Consider the following 22083-nt stretch of genomic DNA (forward strand, 5'->3'; position numbering starts at 1 on the left):
TCTCCGCGCAGCGAGAGAAAATAAAGTTTTATATTTTTAAAAGAGAGCGGCGAAGAAAGAGATGGAGACTTTTCCCAGAAAGTTTCTCGATTCTGCCAATTCGTTATCATTTTCTCCTCGAAATCGTCCGATTTACCACGAACCATTTCATTTTTTTTCTTTACTTATTGTTTTCTCGTTCCTGCTGCCTGAACAATTTTTTATTTATAAGTTTTGGATGGTGGTATTCAAAAGAGGAGTTTCTGCATTTAAATTTCGAGAATAGTTTCAATTCAGAGATTCCGCCCAATCATTGACCGTCGATGGGCCGATCAATAAAATCTTTTTTTCATTTTCAAATAAACATTTCCCGCGGTAAATGAAAATTCGAATGCGGAGTCAAAAAATTAATGGAACTTGTGGCTCGACACTGCGCGAATGAATGAGCTCATCTACGCAAGAAAATGAAGGAATTTCGGTGCATCACAACGATGCATGCTTCAACGTCGCTCAATTCAATTTGTTTTGATAAATTGCTCGGAGCGTGTTCGAGCTTATAAAAGTGAAGGAATTTGAAGACGGTCAAAATACTCAAAGGTCGAAACGTGTGCTGCTCCCTGCTGCTGCTGGGGTTTGGCAAACGTCCTTCAAGACCGAGAGACCCCACGTGCTTGTCTCGATCCCAAAATCTCAAGAGCTTGATCTTTACTCGCGGGTTAAATTCGCTCAATTCCAATCGATCCACTTATTATATCTCTTCGCCTTGCCACCAAGGTATTGAACGAAAAGAAAACGAGAAATTGTGGGAAAATTTGATTCAACAAATGGCTGTGGCTTTTAACAAAACTAGCCTTTGAAAAAATGTATACATAAATTTGGAATTCTTCGATATAATTCTTAGTCCAAAAATAATATTTACTGCGCGTATATATAGAAAAATGTTTGATGTCAAATCCAAATGGTAGAATGACGTTTGGAATGATTCAATTTTAGTCGTTTATAAACTGCCCAAATGGAGTGTGAAAATTCATTTGGAAAAAAGAAATAACGCTGAAGTTTGCAGCGTTGGAGTCCAACGAAATGGTCTAAAAAAACCTTCCGGTAATTCTCCAATTTGACACTGCCAAATTTGCAATTTGTAGTTTTTCAAACTGCACCGATACTTCGTGAAATAATAAATTGGTGAATTATACAAATGTTTTTTTTTCCTGCATTTCGTTGGACTTTAGCGTTGTGAAAAAAAGCGTTTCAACACCTTCGAGGAGCTCTCAAAAGGGATTTTGATAAAATCCTGTCGAAACCAAAGTCCTTTGTAATAAAGTTTTGCTCCAGTTGCGGTTATAAAAGCTCAGCTCCGATTTCGACGTCTCCGGGGCCAGAACCTTGGCGATTTTATTATTTTTTTCATCCTCGCTGATTTTCCCCTTGACACGAGAACGCGCCAGGGGCTCCGCGAGAAAATGAGTTCTTGGGGCTCGCGCGAGCGGCTCCGTCGTTCTCGGCCTACGCCAAAAGTTTTGCAATTTTCTGTAAGAATCTCGACGACGCTTCTCGGTCTCTGGCTGACGGGTTGAATCTACGAATCGACCGAATCGACTTTGGACCGTTTGAAAAGTGCAGTTTGCTACGATTTTTAAAGCCGAGTTGGTTTTTAGAATTCAGGAGCTCCCGGTAGTCGTAGCGAGCGTTTTGGAAAGCCTGTCAAGTAGAAAGAACTCGATCGAAAAAACGCACCGACACAGTTACGAATTTTCGGTAAATCCCACATTTTTTAATTCCACGAAACCTCCGCGAACCGTTCTAATTCCATTCTCCAATTGCCTCTCACGAGACCAATTTTGAGCCGCACATGCAACGAATAAGCCGATAATAAACTGTTCGAAGGAAGCCCTGAAAATACGTGACGTCTTCGCAGCTCGGCTCCACGCGCCGTCATCGAAAGATCCCGATTTTTCCACAGCTTCGAAATCACATTAGCGTTATATCACGCGATACAGTTTTGACGTGGAGCTTCAGCGCCGGCGTTGAATTTGACACCAGCGTTCGTGCAAATTTTCTCTTCATTTATTTTTCCTACGATAAATTTCGCCTCCGTTTATTTTTTACCAGGCAAGTTCCGCACTCGCTATTCTACTTTTATTCGTCAAAAAAAAAATGATTCGTCGCTAACTATTTTTCGTTGCTTCGATCGCTGCGGTTCTGGTCGCTGGGAACATACTTTTGTCAGGCAAAGCGAATGGTGTTGAAACAAAGGGGCTTTCGAACCGTTTTCGTCATAAGATTTTTGGTCGTTTTACTGTAACTGAGAAAAAATAATGGTTACGCAACTCGAAGATAAAAAAATGACGCAGAACAAATTTATTTTGAGATTGTTAACATATTTTATTCAATTTATCCGGAAGTCGTTCATTACAAATTTCTCCTTCTTCAAAGACTCGTTTTTTTCGTAACTTTACACGCATTTATATATAAACAGAGCTTCGTATATCGGTAATAAACGAGCACGAAGTCGTCACTCTCCCCAAGAAGAAACGATACGTAATTTCAGTCTGCCAAATCAACGAACCTCTGTGCGGAGATGCCATCGGGCACGTCACGCTTTCCTCGTGTGAGGGAGCCCAAACATTCTCATCTCCCGCGTCACATGTCATCGTCTCGACGAATGACGCCAAAAATCTCTCAGGACGCCGCGCACTGATGCAAGACACAACGCCGTTTGACCAAGAAGATCTTCACTGGAAAGCGCGACGCCAATTTGATGCTGGATTTTTCACTTTCGTTCGTGCTTATTCTTTATAATCGAATTTCTAAAAGGATTTCGATACAATCATATTTTCGTGCATGTACAAAAATAGTATTTCGACCAAGCGCATGATAAAATTTCATAAATATCGATTAGAACCACAAAAATGAATATTGAAACCAACTAAACATTTCTTATCGATCCGGCAAAACTCGCCGTTTTTCTTTTCCATTTTTTTCTCCATTCGTTCAACCAAAAAGTATTTACTGCGACACGGTGCGTCGACGATCGATTTCAAACTTGGATGACATTCCCCGTGCAAGCCAAATAAGAAGTCGAGTGAAAATTATTCGTAATTTTCGCGTCTTGCCTTGAAAAAAAAGAATCTCCTCAAAAATAGTTTCATCAAACTAACTTAACTTGAGAACTACATAAATATTAATCAGCGAATCCAGAAGGCTTCACTTTGACCGGTGCACGCGTGCAAAATGATATTTTCCGAGTATATATACTCGCGTGAAATAAATCATGCAAATACTTCGAGAAAAGACAAGGGAATGGTTTATTATTTGGAAGGATCCGCGATCTAGTTCGTTCCACGGGACCGTAAGCGTGACTGACCATCTTTTCACAATGCTCGAGGAATGCGGCTCATTAAAATTTGACGCACCAAGTGAAATGTCCCTGTACACAAACGTGAACCGTCCGACACAAGTTGTCCCTTGCAAATGATTCCTGAATTTCCGCGTGTGTCGTCTCGTCTTCGTAAATCTCCCGGAGTTGATGCGCTCTGGGCTTCATTAATGAGAGAATAAATAACGCCATCTCTCGCTGTTTCGGGCGCGAGGAGTCGCTACGCCGGCTAGATAATAACGAAACAACAAGAAAAGTCAGTCGAGGGCAGCATCGATCCGAAATTGTCGAGAAAATCGATCCAAACTCAGCTTCATCGATTTTTTCGACACGTCTGCAATTTTCGCTTCGGAGTAGCGGGACTGGGAATCTTTTGAATAAATTCCCACTGCTCGGAGTGTCTCGGAACGTGCTTTTGCGATACTGAGCATGAGAGTTGCTGGGCCGCGGAGGCTGAACAGGAAATAATGCCGGTGGGATCGTCACCGGGTGAAATATCGTCGCACTGGAACGTCGCTGCTTCGCAGCGTTTGTCAGAGGATGAAAAAGAGAGAGAGAGAGAGAGGGCATGAAAGAAGCGAAGAGAAAAAGAGGAGTCGAAGAGAGAGGAGAGAAGCCACAAAACTCGTGTACCGTTTTACTCGATCTCATAAGTGAAGAAACACAGTGTATCAGAGCGAACGAGAGTGCGGACAAGAATATACGCGCGTTCTGTTCGCTCGACTGTCGAGCGTCGACTCTTATTGCCGCCGTTGACGTTCGGCAGCACATGGACACGAGAAATAAACATGCATAAATTGGGGAATGCGCTACCATCCGGAAGGTCCGAGGGTCGCACGAGCTTCGATACCCGACGAATGAACATGCGCCTTTCTTATTCTCGGAACATCGAGTACATTAATAATATGCAAGTTTGGATGCGCGCGTGTACAAGCAGACTTTGAATCGCGTCTAATACGCGGTTATTCGACGTCATAATTCGCAGCTAAAGTCAAAGCTCTCAGGCTGACTGCCCTCGCGGCCAATTTCGATCGCGCTCTCGCTCTTGATCGCTCCATTTTACATTTTCTCTCTACTCTGTGTCCACTTCGAGAACGTCTTCGAGTCGCAAAACGAATGCGTGTTTCCGCGAGTCGCGCGGGCGTGAGAAACGATGGATTTGGAAGTTATCTGTTCCGGGGCGAGGACTAAAACGCACTCGCCTCTCCGATTTCGAGCGATCGTGGAAATTCCCCAACTTTGAGGCTCGCCGAGCTCAGCCGCTCACTTTGACTGTTTTTTTGGTTTTCCAAACTTTATGTATCCTCGGAATTGGCTGTTTTGAAAATTCTACTACTGCGGTGTTGAAAAGCCTGAAAATTTTCGCCATCGAGCCTCATTTTGTCGACGTAGCTCCATTTCATGTCGTTTCCTATGAAATCTTCTCGCCACCAACGACAAAGTGAAGCGTCACTCGTTCGTCGCGGCCCGAAACACTATGAACAAAAACAGCGAGAAAAATGAAGCAGCAAAAAAATATAAAAATGGAAACGAATCGTGTGATGCGCCAAGAGGGGAAGCGAGGAGCTTTTCATGACGCTGAAGTTTCCAACGTTGGAGTCCAACGAAATGATCGAAAAAACTCTCCAATAATTCCAGTAATTCTCCTATTTTGTTCCCTGCCAAATTTGCGATTCGTAGTTTTTCAAGCTGCATCAACGATTCGTGAAATAAAAAATTGGTTAATTACAAACGTTTTTTTCGTTCATTTCGTTGGACTCCAACGTTGGAAACTTCAGCGTCGTCGTAGCTTTTCCCACTTTTCCCATGTCTTCGCGGGGAAGCGGTGAAAAGAACTGAAGTGAAAAGTTAAAAAGCGGGAGTGAAATGTAGCGGCAGCTTTGACGAGAACAAGGACTCGAGCGAATTTGCTGCTCTCGGTTCGTTGATCGAGGACTGCTCGGTCTAAATTCACTGAAAGCTCATTTCGCGAGTACTTATATATTTGCTAAATGTCACGTTTACGTTGGAAGTGTGTACGTACAAATAGTGGACTCGTCGTCACGTTTCACCGAGAACGTGTTGCTTAATGAGGCAAAACACGCGAGAAGGAAAAACGCTGCACGTGTCCGTACGAATTTTCAAACTGCTGCGGGCCCGCGACCAATTTTCTTCCTGTTTTTCATTGCTCGAGCTCTCAAACGCTGCCTCTTATCCAAGGAGCAGGAAAAACTTGGTGTGTGTATGTGTGTGTGTGTGAATGGATGCGTGTTCGAGCGAGCGAGAGGGGGGAGAAAAGCGTCTCAATTAGCGAGCGATCTCTGGCGAGAGAGAGGTCGATGCTACCGAGCTTTTCCATCCCGTTAATCCAGCAAGATCTCGAAATAACTGTCTTTTCCTCAGCACAAAACATCGCCTCTCTACCAACGTATATTTCGAGAATTAATAAGACAGCGCATATGAAATAGAGCAAGTGGAAAGAACCCAAACATTGATAACTTGCGGCCGACGTTGGTGCGTGTGGGACTTCAAAATACAGCGATAAATATCGAAAAAGTATTTTCCCTCTTTTCCTATCCTCGAATGGATTTTAATGTCAACATTCAACAATGTGCAATGATTATCATTACTCGTTCTGCTCCGGGTTCTTCGTCCAAGAAAACGCTTTAGTTTTCCACAAACGTAACGGGCTTCGGAAAATTCTCCTGCGTGCATTCGATTTTGAATAAGCGCCACATTATTCCGGATTTTCCGATCCATTAAGGAGTTTCGGTACAGGCGATACAATGTTGCCATGCTAAACCATGCTAAAAACATAAAAAATTTCAAAAAGTTTAGAATTTTATAAAATTTGGTGAACGTATTCTTTAGTGCCAAAGTTGACAATACAAATTTTTTAAGATTTTTCTTCTACACAGTTATCGAGTAATTGATCACTAAAGTTCACGTGTATAAGCATAGCGTTTTAGGTATACATTCCGGGCACAAGAAATCTGCTTTAATGCGTAATTACTCGATAACTAAGTAGACGAAAATTTTGAGAAAATTTGTGTTTTCGCACTTGATGTTGAAGAAGATTATCACCAAATTTGATAAATTTCTTAATATTTAGACTTTTGTACCGAAACTCCTTAACCGACCGAATGGAATTCGTGTCGATATCGTCGGAACGCAACCAGAGTGGATTCTTTGTTGCAAATTTTGTCGTATTCAGAATCCGAATAATCGGGGCCGACTCGTCGGGATGCTCGAAATGAAGTTCTGCGCGGAGTGAAAAAAATTTTAAGAATTACTATGCATTACTACACATTTTGGAGGCTTTTACCAAAAACGTTTGATTGTCGTGTCGTTCCCAAATGAAAATTTATCAATTTCTTATTTTAGAGTTGAACATAGTAAAATTCCAAGAGCTCGAACACAAAGATCCCCGATCCGCCGAAATATTTGAAAATTTACTACGCTACATAGCAAAATTTCATTCGCCCTTTAATATTTGCACGGAGAGAAAATTGGAAAAATTACTATGATACCGTTGGGATCTGACAAAATTTGTGAGACATCTGATGTTGAATTTTCAAACTATGGCCGGGGTGCATTGCTCATTAATACATATCAATCAACATTAGTACTTTTGCGCAAAATTAAGCAAAAAATGATGACGCTGAAGTTTGCAACGTTGGAGTCCAACGAAATGATTTTTAAAAAGCCTCCAATTAAATTCCAGTAATTCTCCAATTTCGTTCCCTGCTGAATTTGCAATTCATATAGTTTTTCAACCTGCACCGATACTTCGTGAAATAAAAAATTGGTCAATTACAAATGTTTTTTCCTTCATTTCGTTGGACTCCAACGTTACAAACTTCAGCTTCGTAAAAAATGGAGGTGGTTGCGTTTACACCTCGCAAAAAATAAAATAACAAAAAGAGAAAAAAAAAAGAAGTCTCGATAACTAGAAGTTGGACCGGACCATCAGCAAATATCACATATTGTTAAAACTAGCATTATCTATCCTGAATATTTATAACTAATGCTACATTTGCGCGATATGAGCTTATACCACACACGGACTTAACACACGGCGATTGCACCCCCGTCTGCGCCATATTAAATTTAGGCCACGCCTCCATGTCAGACCCCAATAGTGTTAGGGTTCCATATCGCCCATTTTGGAGCAGGTTTTTACCAAAAACTTTGTAATTTCCAAGTAAATTCAGAATAAAAAATTGGAAATTGCTGCGTATTTCGCTTTGACGAAGGTTTAAAGTGCGCCGAACGTGTTGAACCTGCCTATAACTCATTTAACTTTTGTTACGTGAAAAAAAAAGAAGCTTTTGAATTATCGTATGGTATTTTCGACTCTCTTCTCCAATTAAAGGTATCGATAAATCAATTTACAACTCGAAGCTACTATTTCGTCGTTGGGTGATAAAATAGAGCGAATGAAAAATGTGTTGAACCGATGGTGACGGATCGCGCCGTGCTCTTCTATCTTTGCTTCAAATTTTCATTCCACTGCGAGCTTTCTTCTAGTGTAATGACTATCGTATGAAAAACGGAAGACGTGTTTAAGGCACGTTAATTTATCTTTCTAAATATAAATCTATTCTCCCTGCAGATTTTCGATGGATCTGGCATTTCGTGCTGCTCTCTCGAGGTATCGAGTCGACGATCAAAACTTTTTGGAAGCTCGTCCTCCTAGTCGTCCCACGGGAAAAAAATTGAACAGAGATTTTATGCTATTTTATTTTCCCATCATTTTTATTTGGAGAACTATCAAAACTTGTCTGATTTTCAATGAAAATTATTATTCCAAAATAAATGAGGGAAAATCGTAATGGGGATTCTTGAAAACTACTCGAAATTTGGAGTGAATAAATCAGATGCCACGGAGCTTCCGCAGCCCTCGGATTGTATCCCGATTAAGTGAAACTGACGGCGTGCGGGTTTTAGGGCGGGATAAATAAGAACAAATCGCCGCTGCACACTCTCGTATAAACTTAAAGACTCGGGTATGTATATACAGAGGAACTATAGTTCGTAGAAAGTGATAGAGATTATAGAATTTCGTTTGGCTGCGAGCCGGGTTTGTGTGTCTCTCTTCGAGCGGGCGTGAAACTTCAAACAGGAAGTCCACCTTAACCACTCGATTCCGTGAGACGGTTTACTCGTGGACCAGTTTGAGACCAATTGCTCGGTGTTTCTCTCTCTCGTTCATTTTCTCTCTTCCTATCTTTCTTTTTGGTACACGGCCCTTAGTCGTTTTTGTCGTTCCTCGTCGACGATGTCGACGAAGAAGACGGCGACGTCGGGATGGAAATACCGGCAGTAAGTGAATCTACGTGTCGAGTCGCCTGGTAACCCGAGGACCGTCGGTCTTAACGTCAGTCTTAATGGCCTATGGGAGCCAATATAATGTATAACGAAATACAGCCAGCTGTCCAACATATCGAACCTCTTTTCCATCCCTGCTCCTCTTGCTCCTCCTCTTTTCGCCTCGACGCATGCACCACCCTTAAAAACAAGTCTTCGACGATGCACACACGCTCTCTCTTCTCTTTCTCTCTCCGCCGAGTCATTGTCCTCCCTCCTTTGTTCCAATTTCGATATCTACTTTTACTTTTGAATAAATGCATTTAGAGTTTCGTCCGTTGGTGCCACTCCGTTTCATCGGACGATTTGTTATTTGACTGAAAGTTGTTGAAGTTTTAGAATGAAAGTTCAACAGTGAGTGATGATCTTTCGTAAGAGTTATTTCCCGCATGTGAACCTCCTTCGACGCCGTTTTCTTCTTCCGTGCTTCCGTGGGATCAATGACTTTGTGGGGTCTTCCAAAATTTCAATTATTACGGAATATAATGCTTGTTATAAAGGGACAAAAAAAGGGACGATCGTCGATCGAATTTTGGGGAATACGAAGGACCGCAGAAATAACGCTTTTTACACTTTCGTATGAAACAGCTGGGACGACGGAAAGTTTACTGCGATATACGAATATAAAGATTCGTGTGATCTTTTCCCCACTTTTATTTTATTTCCATCGATCATCAAAGCTCATCGGCAATATTTACCTTTGATCGCTCGACAGACAAATTTCTTCGGCTCCAACGAAATATCCATTTCGCATGCAATCAACTTCGGAAATTACATTTGGTGGTTGATGTAGTATTGTTCCCGATAGAAGAAACATTGAGCAGGCTATGACAATAAAACTTCAATTTCGTTGAATTTTGGGAGATTTGCAGACTCGAAAAAATTTTTTGTTCCACCGACAAATCGTGACGAAGAAATATTTATCGGAGCCGAAAAATTGAGCGTCAGAATCGACCACGTTCTCGTTTTGTCGAGCGAATAATAAAAATACGTTGAATCGAAAAACACGTTTATGTTTAAGGGTTAAATAGCCCTGTCCAATAAGTTTGTAACCTTGACAAAAAGACACTGGTGACAAAGCCACGTAGAGCCAGAGGCACTCTGGAAACTGAGTCTCCGAGTTTATATTTATTGCTGGGTATTAAGCGGTGCTAAATGGTCTATAAATTCAAACTCCATTGCGAGCTCGACGAGCTTACAATGTCAGAGCAAATTCCCCTCTCCGAACGCCATCATAACTTTTTTCGACGTATGTGTAAGTTCAACATTTTCGAGAAAAAAAAAACAGTCAAAACGACCCATTTTCCAGCTGGAAATAATTGAACGAAAAAAAACGTCACGATCGTATATACAATTCGAGAAAACCAAGGCAGGAAATTGAATAAATTTCGAATAAATCAACTTCTAGCACTTGTGATTTTTTAGATAATTTTGAATTTTGCGACGTCGAACAACGAAACCTTGAAAACAGACGGATAAAACATTTTCTATTCCATCGTTCAAAGTTCATAACGCAACGTTCACGAAAGTACGGCTCGCGGGCTGTAGTCAGTGACGATCCAAAAAAATGTTCATTCGTGCATTCAGTTTTAGAATCAAGTTGATGGAAAAGGATCACACAAAAGTGTGTCTCAACAACTTTTTTTCTCTAATCATCGTTTCATTACGATCTTTTGAAAAAGCTTCGAGTCGCTTCACCCAGAAATTCTGATTCATTCCCTCTTTTTTTTTTCCATTCACGGTAGTATCTGGAATCCTTCGTGTCAATCTTAAATTAAGAAAAGCAAGATAAAGAAACGCTGAGAAAAAGGGTCCTGAAAATCGCAATTTCGGTTTGTATTCCACTCCTCACGTGACACAAAGCTCGTGGTGGCCTCTACGAGTGTTTGAAGTTGTCAGTGAAAGCTCGCGATTCCGAAACGGTCGATAAAGAAGCTTCGGTACGCGGCGTCGTCGTAGAAAGCGTCGTTGCTTGCCAAGACCGCCATCTGTTGAGCGTTGACGTGGAGCGACGAAACGAGATTATAAATAAATCTCATCCCACGCATTGGCGCGATTGCGCAGCTTTAAAATTTGAATCGATTGAAAAAAGCATCGTCAGGTTAAAAAGGGAAGCAAAACGTGGCTAATTATGAAAGCGATGGTCAGAGCTCACAATTTCAATAACGAATCGAGCAATGATTGATGCTGCACTCGCGGCGATAAAGATGGAATTTGCATGCTGGAATGCTTAAGAAATCGCGGTGTTTCGCAAGCGCGAGTTACCCGAGAGAAACAATCTGTTTACAAGCACGCAAAGTTTTGTCACTAATAAGAATGATTCATCAGCTCCTGGCGGCTGCTAACATGCATTTTCACAACTCCCCTGAAGTAGAAAACGCTTATTTACTTTTCACATGCGTCATCGAGCGCACGTTCGAGTCAAATTTGTAGCAGACTCAGAAATCAGTTTGAGCTAAAATCGATTTATTGGTCAGTCAATCGTTCATCAAGAAACATTGACGTCTCGCGAACTCCGCGGCTAGAAAGAGATGCCCCGTCGTAACGTGCGCAACGCTTGGACCAAACAAAGCAAGAGAGCGAGCCACGAAGGCCAACAGGCCGGCAGCCATTTTTGTTGATCTCGCGCGTTGGTGAAGCGGCAATAATACACGAAAAATATGGCTTCCGGAAAATCGTTGGTTGACGTCAAGGCCACTCGATTCAGTGGCGCATCGTACCCGCAAAGGTCGAGCCGTCTTCGACCGCGCGCGGTTGATTTTCCCAATGCGCTCCAACTTTGCTGATGCGTCGAGTGAGCGAGTTATCCGCAGTTTTGGCCTAGCCCTCTCAAGCCCCGTCGTTTATTTAGCGTCGTGTAAATCTCGTCATGACACTAGAGATTCGCCGATTATCTTGCGCCTTGGCGAGAAATTACCCAAGCCAAGTTCTAATTCCAGACGCGCACAGTTGCAAATCACGAGGAGGAAAAAATTGATAGCATTTTCAAGTAGATACGACGTGACGAGTGCTCAAGGATTCATCTCACTCGCGGACGTTCCCACGGACGAGATCGTAGCTTTCGTGAAATATCTTGCGCATGCACAAGCTCTTCCGAAAGCACATCTCGGATTAAACCTTTGCCAGCAGCGGATTTTCTTTAACAAACGAACAACCGAATGGTGATTGCAGCTGAAGGTGTGGCTGTAGCGTCTGCGTCCGAGCACTTGTGCTCGCGAGACTCGACGACAATGTGACCATTGTCGAAGCCGGGGAGTCACGCCTTAAGGAGGGTGGCTACCGACGATACAATGTTGCCATGCTAAACCATGTTAAATACATTAAAAATTTCAAAATGATAAGAATTTAATAAAATTTGGTGAACATATTCTTTAGGGCCAAATTTGACAATACAAATTTTTAAAGATTTTTCTTCTGTACAGTTATCGAGTAATTGATCACTAAAGTTCAAGTGTATAAGCATAGCGTTTCCATATATATAGGTATACATTCCGGGCATAAGAAATCTGCTTTAATCCGTAATTACTCGATAACTAAGCAGAAGAAAATTTTGAAAAAAATTGTGTCTTCGCACTTGATGTTGAAGAACATTATCACCAAATTTGATCAATTTCTTATCAATTTGACGAACGTAGCCACCCTCCTTAAGCTTTCGCAACGATCCGAACTTAGCTGATTCGTGAAATATCACACGCGTCAAAGTTATTTGAGATTAATTTCACTGCGACTTTGTCGCAGCCGCTGCTTCGATCTGAGGAAAGAAACATTTGAAAAAAATGCTCATTTCATCCTCCGCGGTTAACCCTGAGCGACATTCGTATCCTCCGCAGTGTTGATCCCAAGGCGTTCGATCGTAAAACCCGCGGTGGAGCGGAAGCGCGAAGGGAGAAACGCGGCGCGCGAGTTGAACAGACTCTTAGCCGTTCGTCCAGGAGTTCAGCGTCTTTTCACGGCTCGTTTCGCCTCGTCGCATCTGCCAAGCTCGCCCGCGCACCGTGCGCGGTACCGCTCATCTCCTCGACGCCAATCTCTTCCCCGGAAAGAATCCAAAGGTCATGCGATCATACGGAAATGGTAAAAACAAAGAGATTCAAGCAGAAAACCGCGAAGCAGCTCCCGTCTCTGCCCGTCTGACAATCTTTCCAGACCACATTTACCCGGTCCAAATACGAGCACGTCCTCTTGACGTTCACAAATATCCCTCGGTGCAGCACCAGAGCCGAGACGAATGTGACGAAGAGCAATAAGAAACGGTGGAAAATGATGATGAAGAAGAAGAAGGAGACGGCCCACGTCCGATGTGAATCATGAGATTAGACAGACGAGCAGGGCCACCTGACGAGCAACGCAACAGCTCTTGCAGTCCCCCGCACACCGAGGACTTTCGGCTTTCCTCTTTGTTCCCCAGCGCACATCCGTATCGTGCGGAATATTCACGTTTGAGCTCGAAAGCAACTTGTTGTTTTGTTTACCTCGAATTAAACGCCAGCTACTCAGTTCTGCTACATCAAAGATCTCGAAGAAGCAGCGTGAGCCATGCACGAAAGCTTTCGAAAGCTTCGAGAATTTATTCTCCTGCACACGCGTATGACTGAGAACAAAAGATTTTTCAGGGGCTGCGAGATAATCGGGCCTCGATGTAGCCCTTACTGACGTTCTTTTGCACTTTGCTCCTTAAATTCTTAATTCTGTTGATGCTTCAACCGCGTCCGAGACGATTGCATCTAAAATGACGAATAATACGCTCGTTTTATCCGGACTCTATCCATCTAATATTACATAAACTAGTGGAAGAGGAGGGAAAGATCTCTTTGTGCCAAATATTATTTCTGCTACGTTCGAAAACAAACGCGCTTAGCCTGGTCCGACGGAAACTGATGAGGATACGCGCAAAAATTCTTCAGCCAATTCCTGCGGCACTCTCGTCCCATCTTTTCCAGGCTGCAACGCTCCCGCAGCGAAGTTCGAAGTTGAACAACGCGAGAACAAACCCTCGCACTATCCTGCTCACTCGGAATTTCTCCGATTTTCTTCATGTTTTTTTGAGGCCACGCGAAAGGGATCAAATCTCAAGGTCGCCAGTCGACACCTTTGCGGAAGAGCATCGCCGGTTGACGTGGAATTGCGTGACAGAAAAGTCATTATAGTCGGTGATGAGTAAACGCGAACATTCCGAAGTCGCAGTGGCTTCGCACGCGAATATTTGATTTTTAACAGACACAACAAAGTCCTTTATGCGAGGTCCGGAAAGTTGAGTCTGCAAGCATGATTCTCGTGAGGTTTGAAATTTTTAAAGTTTTTTCTCTAAGACGACAAATGGAAGCGTCAGCTTCGAGCTCGATGCCGAGTTTCTCAATCCTCATTGACGTATCCTGTCTCGAACATTTCGATCGCGTTTTCGGTTAAATAAAAGATCCAGAAAACGTAGCGACGCTGAAGTATGCAAGAGTCCGACGAAATGATGTAAAAAACCCCTCCAATAATTTCAGCAATTCTCTAATTTCGTTCCCTCTGGTGAATTTAAAATTCGTAGTTTTTCAAGCTGCACCGATACTTCGTGGATTCAAAAAATCGGTGAATTGCGAAGGTTTTTTTCGTTCGTTTCGTTGCGACTCCAACGTTGCAAAGTTCAGCGTCGTGAAAAGTAGTTTCATCGCCAGGATTCGGGTCTTAGGGAGAGCGAACCTTTTACTTTTTCTACAACTGAGAAATAGTTCATCACTCGAACCCCCTTGATGGCGTCTCAGAAAAAAATGTGTGAGTTCCCAGATGTTCACAAAGCTTTGGACGAAACAATTTGTATTTTCAATATCTTCGGATTTTTAGCGACGTCACGATTGCACGATCATCCACACTTTTCGTGCTTTGCAGACTCACGAAAGTCTCTTTGAACGGAAGTTTAATGGCCGTCATTGCCAAGGTGCAGTGACGCAGTAATTTGGTCAGCAGCCCGTCAAGTATCTAGAAACCCGGCCGATTGTGAGACGAATATATTGTAAGAGGATTTTCAGCAGCGTCACGCTTCTGACGTGAAACGAGAACTCTTTCACTTGTCAAAAGATTTTCCTACACGCGATATCTAATGAACTAGATTTTTGCGGACGTTCGCTGCGTTGTAAAACTGACACAGGAAATGCCGAGTTTCGTACTGATTGCAATTTGGCAAGTTTTCAGTTCTGTGCGATATGCTAATCGGGTTTTATCGTCAATCTTTTTTTCTATCAGTTTTATGTCGCGGATGATCGCGACGACAAAGTACAAAACTCGAAAATTTCGTTATGTAACAATTTAGTATTATTACTCCGAAAGTTATTGAAGAATATAATTCGCAACTGCGCCATATTTCAAATCTCAGCCCCGTTTAGGATCGAGAAATTATAAAAATCAACTTCGTATCCGAAATTCTCGAAAATTCGACTTTCTGAAAAAATATTCGAGCCTGAATGAGCGTAAAATATTTTCTGTTGTAAAAACCCATAAAAGCAATTGTTACGACTGAGATTAGTCACGTTTCGATAATCCTTCTCGTCACATCCGAAATGGTTTGTTTATTCGAACTCATTCGATCCTTTTATTAGGTCATTATGCTCGACGTGACGTGTGATCCGTTCGATGTTTGCCAAGGCGTGTCTCGAACGTGAACAGGAACACTAAACTATTTTCACGTATTCCAATTTATCGACCCAGATAAGCGTCATTTCGCTGGTTCAACTGCAGGCTCCGAAATAGCGGTAAATTCCGAAAAACCTACTGGCAAAAAAACTTGAGGGAGTGCTAACATTGCGCTGCATCTCTAAGCAAATATTTTTTCGTCGAATTCAGTCGAACACTCGGACACGACTCGCACATATGCAAAGGCAAAAATTGTCGTTCGCTTGTTCACGAAATTTATTATTCGTAACAACCCGCGAGTTCGAAAAAAACTGAGATTCCTGGTAACGCGGAAAATATTGCATTGCCTCGTTATTTTTTTTAGAAGAACAAAATCTTCATCGCCTTTGCCAAAAAAAATTGTTCCGCCACGCTCCTCGCACGAGCGCAAAGTGCCTTCGATCGAAATTTTATGAATGATTGTGGAGCCGCTCACCAGCTTATCCATCTGTTTTTCTTTCGTCGTTTGGCTTTTGCTTCGCTTTCTCTCCCTGCCCCCGCAGTCTCGTTGTCTCGTACTTATTTCTCGTTGATACATTCGTCCCTTCGGTCCCTCCCAAGGCGCTGTGCGATGTTTCGTCTCATACTCGCAGCGTCTTTCCGTCCCCCCGGTCGGCGCGTCCCACACGTCGTCCTAATTATACCTGTATCCACGTATTTCTGGAAACGGGCTGTGGCACGTCTTCTCACGCGTGAGTGTGTCTGCGTGTGCTTTATAACGTGCTGTAGAGCGGCTTAGAAGCTCTCGAGCTTTCGGGGGCGGAGTGTTTCCTGGACGTTCTCAGTCTGGCGTGGTCCATCCAACAGATCGCGCCATTTTACAAGCGTCAAAGATTCCGCGGGCCACGAGGCACGGTCCGAGGGAACCCGCCGTTTCTTCGAAGTAATTCCTCGAGAAAATGCGACTGCTAAATTTTTGGCCAAATGAGGAGAAAAATCTTTGACGAAAAAGCATCTTTCACGGGAGAAAAACGAAGGGATTTTCGACCGAAAATTTAAGCCTGTTTAATAGTTAATAAAACAATAATTATTGTGGATGCTTTTCACGGTGGTGCATCGAATCAAGAGCGCTTTTGGTTACTGTGAAGTTCGCCCTTTTCCCGCCTTTCGGCTCGCCCAGTGCAGTGTGTTACCTTCGGCATCTGTGCTCCAAATTTTGACCTCCGCGTGTCCCACCCTCGCCTCGACTCAAGGATTAAGTTGAAATATCATACAACCAATACAAAATGGCGACCACGGAGGTTTTTCAGGATTGGGACTCGCCCCACGAGACTCTCACGACCTCGAGAATCAGCAGGAAAACTACTACTACCACTAGAACGAGCAAAACGACGAAAACGACGTCCAGGCTCCCCGACGATGAGGTGAGCTCATAAACAAGGCTCAACGGACACCGCGCGGAGACCGATTCGGATCGGAGATCTTCCTTGCTTCGTTTTCTTTTTATCACTATTCACGCGACAGAAAAACTTCAGGGGATTATCACGCGGGGACCGTTTCGTGCGGCAGCCGACAGAACCCTTCAAACCGATTTAAATTTTTACAAGCTTAATGGATCCATCAATTTTTATTTCAAGGCTTCCTTCTATTATTTTATTTCTTTCCGATAGAAAATTCAGTGTCAAAGTAACTATAATTATGAGTTACTGTACTCGGACATTTTTTTGAGGAACGCGCGACTCAATCGTCACGGAATGTCGTGGGTATTCTTTATAGACAAAATCGTTGGAGTTGCTGAAATTTTATGGTGCGCAGCGATAAATGCCAAATTTTATTTGCCACGACGTACTAAATGACGAAAATTTATTCCCGGATTTTGTATATTTCTAAATACGACGTTGAAAATTACGAAAATTTAGTGAAAACGATTGAACATTTTTTGGCAGCAGCGACAAGGTCGTGATTATCTCCACTGTGGTTGGATTACTCGTATAAATTTTTATCGTGTCTCACCGCAAACAACTTTCAAACGATAAAATAAACGATTCTTTTTATTCTGTCAAAAGTCTCTGTCCTTGTCATCAATATCGTCCACTGGATCAAATGAAATTTTTTTACATTTTATTCGCTCTTGGATATCCGAACAAGAAATCTCGACTTTCCACGAGCGTGATTAAGTGTTCATTCGGATTATATAGTCGGAAAATTCCGCGAAGATCGAACACATGAAGCGAGATAAAATTTGACGCGCGGTCGGACGATGGATTTAAAAAATTTTATTTTATTTTTATCACTTCGAGAATCGCCTCTCGACGACACTTCAAAATGACAAATGAAAACGGCGTCAGGTTAAAAAAAGTCATTTTTCTTATGCTCCGGTGACGGGAATTCAATTCAAATGAATCGAGAGGACAAATCTGTTATCTTTAAGTTTGTTGGTCGAATGAGTATTTCGAAATTGAGATCCATCGCATCCCGAAACGCGAAATGTAAGCGAATAAGAGACTCGAAGTTTTTACCAAATATTTGTGCTTCACGCGTGAAAAATGAGCGTGCAAACTCAATTTGCACCTGGTTTCTTCTTAGCTTTAAAATACCAAGCAAAATATCTCTCTCAACGACTGAAAGTTCCGGGAAGATTTTCGCTCGGGGAAAGTGAAGAGGGGCTTTGTCGCTCTTCCAAAGTGATGAGGAAACAAAGTAGAAACGGAATGTCGCAAACTTTTTCTCCCCGAGGTTGAGCGTTTGTCAAAAGTTTTCGAAAATTCGTGGGCAAAGCGAAGAAAAGGACCAGGGCGGAAAGAGTGACAGGAATTTGGGAAATACAAGAATGATTTTTCGGGCATTGGTAGGAAAAGTTCGCAGGTGTCAGGCAACCCGAACAACTCGACAACGCGGTATACTTTCAATCGGGAGAGATTCAGCAAAGTTTGAGTTTCATTAGACCGCTATTTAAATTTAGCTTCGTTCGATGACAGAGAAATACTGGCAGCTGGCGACGAGCAATCAAAATACCGGGATGAGCGGTGTCTAATGTCAACGCTTGTCAAACAAAGTACAAAGTATAAGAGTTTCTCTCTTCGCACGACTAGATCGAAGACTTTTCAAATTTAGGTCACTCAGCGCTCAATCGCGTGATCAATCGCTTGCTCTTCGATGGAGCAAAATACATTTTTCTTATATTAGTATTCGCGAACATTCGCTTTTCGTCCAATGACAAAGTTTACGCCACTTGGCAAAGCCCGCGTTATTAAACGCCTCTGGCATGCCCGACGAATTTTTGGCTTTCGTGTCTCACGAGAATATGTCACCCACGAGTCTTACTCTTCTGCCTATATCTTGTCCTCCTGTCATCTTGTTGTAGCCGGGACACCGATTAGTCCCTGTTAACCCGTTACTGGCCATAAGCTCTGCTTTGACGACGTTACCGCGACTGACGTCTCCTCGACTGTGCATAATCTCATTATATTTGTGAATAGTATTTGCAATGTTCATCTCGACATTTCAAGATCGTTTTCTACCAAGTTTCCCATTTTCGAAACATTTTTACCATTTTCCAATGTTTTTCATTCACTTTCCAACGCGGTGGCGTTACTTTTTGGTCTTACGACGTTGAAGTTTGCAACGTTGGAGTCCAACGGAGTGACGTAAAAAAAAGTCCGACAATTCGAGCAATTCTTCAATTTCGTTTCCTCCTGAATTTGCAATTCGTAGTTTTCCAACCTGCACCGATACTTTGTGAAATAAAAAATAGGTGAATTACAAATGTTATTTTCGCTCGTTTCGTTGGACTGCAACGTTGCAAACTTCAGCGTCGTTTGATCTTTGTCCTTCGTCGCGGTCGTTGTGATTCTCGTATTTTTTTCGATTGGTTAGAATCTCACGGGGCTCCGAGTTGTCAAATATCTTGAATTTCGATCTTTTCCGCTGTCAGCATGATTCTACAACGCCAGTTTCCATTTATTTTCGTAGACTGCAGAATTTTAGTGGTAGTTAAAAGCCTCGCATCTCCGCTACTCTGGACCGAAGTGGCAGTTCCCTGATGCACTTCTTGTACGTAAATTTATACATAGAAGTCACGTAAAGTCCGTCAAGGAGCCTTGGAAGATGGCTAAAAGAGCTCCTGAAATCTTCTACTCTGTATCGCTTGTTCGTGAAATATGAATTTTTTGTCAATGCTCCTCTAAACTTAGGAGGGAGTCCGCGATGAATGAGCGCTCGAAGCATTTTACGACTCCCACTGTGATTTACAGTGACATTTGCCGGCACGAATTTTATTGCACCAACCATGCGAATTCTGATGAAATGAATCTTATTCGAGGGCCCACATGCACCGGAGGGACGATAAAAAATATTTTTTATACTTCCATTTGAAATGTCACACTTAATACACAATTTTTGTAAACATTCTAAAGTTCGATGACACGTTGAACGTTGGAGAAAAATGTTAAACCAATTCCCAAGGTTTCATCATCGACTGCGGATAACCGAACGATCAATTTGCATAAATCTCGTCGGAGGATCCTCATTCGTTTTTTAAGTGTTGATCGAAAGATTTTTTTCTCGATATATCAAAGTTTCTTGAACGAGTTAAAAAATGACGATCTTCTAGACAAATTCTTAACGTTCGAATTTTGTTTACAATTACCTCTCCATCAATGTTTTTCCTCATCAAGTTGTATTTTATGATGAAACGATGAATTCACACTAGTTGAAAAATAATCGAATAGCATTTCTCATAACATCAACAAACGTACAAAACTCGGAGCTCGTGGATTTGCGTCATAAAAAATGTTTAAGCCTGACGTTCGAATGAATGTTTATAATTGTTTTGAGTCGCTGCAAAAAGAGCAATGAACCGTGGAAAAAATTGCGTGATCGCATCTCAATCGTGTTGCACATAATTTACGATAGCATTGTCGAGTTGGCGGTACACGAAGGTGGAAAAAAGTATACATAGAAATAAGTGGACAGGGTCGATAGTCGCGAGACGAATGTGGCGCCAAAGGCTAAACGTGCGTCTTCGAGCGAGCGCAGGGACTTTCGTTGTTCGATTCGCTTTGCAACGTCAATATTGTTCAATGCTCTTTCACTGCCAATACGATTTCACAAGAGCATTGTATAGACGCTTTTTCCCTACTTTTGATCTCAAATCTCATGAACCAAGGTCACTGATCTCGAAGGTCATTCGAGGTATTCATTGATTGGGACATCCGTCTATTATTGTAGTCCGTTGTTATTGTGTACAGCCTTCGAATACGCCGGAGCGTATTTTTGTCGGCTCGTCTGATTGTGGGTCCATCGAGTATAGTCATCAAATTTCGTTTCACGTTCACTTTGTACGCACGTACTATCTTGTACAGCTCGAAAAACAACTCCGGAAACATAGTTGAAATGAAAAAAATGTTTAGGGACTTGGAGGTGACGTTTTATTCAAGGAACATTGAACTTCGTGGTGAGGCAAAAGTCTTTCTCAAGCTTCCGGTAAAAGCGGATGGGCATCCAAAGATCGAACGTTAATGATATTTTCAACAAAAAGCCCAAAAATATTGAACAAAGAATTTCACGTTTCTTGTATCTTCACATTTCAATAATTTCAATGTTTTATTTTTCAAAATACAATGAATTTGGGCTCGTCGAAGTTCCAGTTTGGTGTTTTGGTGAGGAAGGAATTCTCTCGAATTCTTTATTAATTGAAGAATCAATCTCTGCTTCGTGCGTGGCGAAGGACAAAAATGCTTCGTTGAATAAAGAACTTTCGAAAATCTCTATTACAGTTGTTGAATGTCTTTGTATTTACAAAAGTACTTGATAAGAATGAAATTATGCTGGTGTCAAAATCTTGTGAGAATTTCATGCCCCCGACACGTTTTCCAAGGAATAATTCCTGTCAGTATGTCTTAAAATAAATTTCGCCAAATTTATTGAAACTCGCGTGTCTATTTATAGGTGAATATTTATGATTACGTTTTGCCCCATATTTTTTTCTCTCTCCAGCTCCCCTCCCTCTTTCTGCTCTCTCGAGCGCGCCCGTTTCCTCGTCGTTCTCAGGAAGAAACTACGAGCAGCACGCGTTCAACCACATTCCAAATTTCCGGCTTCGAATGCTCCGCACCCTCGTCCGAATTTTCATTCGACGAACTTATAAACTCGCTCAGAGATTTTCGCACGTGCCAAAAGTGCCAATAATAATATTGACGGTTCGAGCCGAGTGTAAAGAAAAAAATGCTCAAGCCAGCTGAGCGAGGCGTATTTTCCTATAGGGCGGGAATGGAATGTTTACCGTTATACGAAACAGGGAAAGAAATAGATTTCGAAAAAAACGACCGACGCGAGGTCGCGCTCGGAATATTTCGTCGAAATCCTACTCGATGCATGGGCTTATAAAATGGTCGATAACTTATCGACGGCTGTGACAGCCAGACAGCGTCGATGCTGATAAAAAAGGACGGAAAAACGAAATGTTTACCAACAAGAATGGATCGAGGTGAGAAGCAAGTTGAAAAAAAACTATGTTTCACTGTTGATGGTTTTTTTTGTTTCTGATTTAATCTTACTATTCAAGCAAATGGTGTAACGTTTTTCAACAAACTTCGTCGCCAAGCTCTGCAACGGTGGATTGTGAACGACTTTTTTTTTCAAAGCGTCATAAAAGAGCCCCCTGCTCTGCGAGAAAGCAAAAATACTCGCAAGATTCGTAGCTATTTCGAATCGCTCGATCGATTCATCGTCGTATTTTGAGAACGCGAACGACCTTGAGAGCAAGATTGTATCCTCTTTGCACGTTT

The 22083-nt window shown here is 42.2% G+C and overlaps 1 protein-coding gene across 9 annotated transcripts in view; it reads left to right on the forward strand.

Annotated features, from left to right (window-relative positions):
* Positions 1-22083, forward strand: part of tmod (tropomodulin) — a 62376-nt gene that overhangs the window by 4798 nt on the left and 35495 nt on the right. The window contains exon 1 of one of the 9 annotated variants that reach the window (XR_006259862.1): positions 16116-16719. The exons of the other annotated variants lie outside the window; for them this stretch is intronic. The gene's annotated coding sequence lies outside the window, so the exon portion shown is untranslated. Of the gene's footprint in view, positions 1-16115; positions 16720-22083 lie in introns of those variants that run through there. 9 annotated transcript variants of the gene reach the window in all.

The sequence above is a fragment of the Venturia canescens genome, chromosome 1, assembly GCF_019457755.1.
Source record: "Venturia canescens isolate UGA chromosome 1, ASM1945775v1, whole genome shotgun sequence".
Classification (NCBI taxonomy): Eukaryota; Metazoa; Arthropoda; class Insecta; order Hymenoptera; family Ichneumonidae; genus Venturia; species Venturia canescens.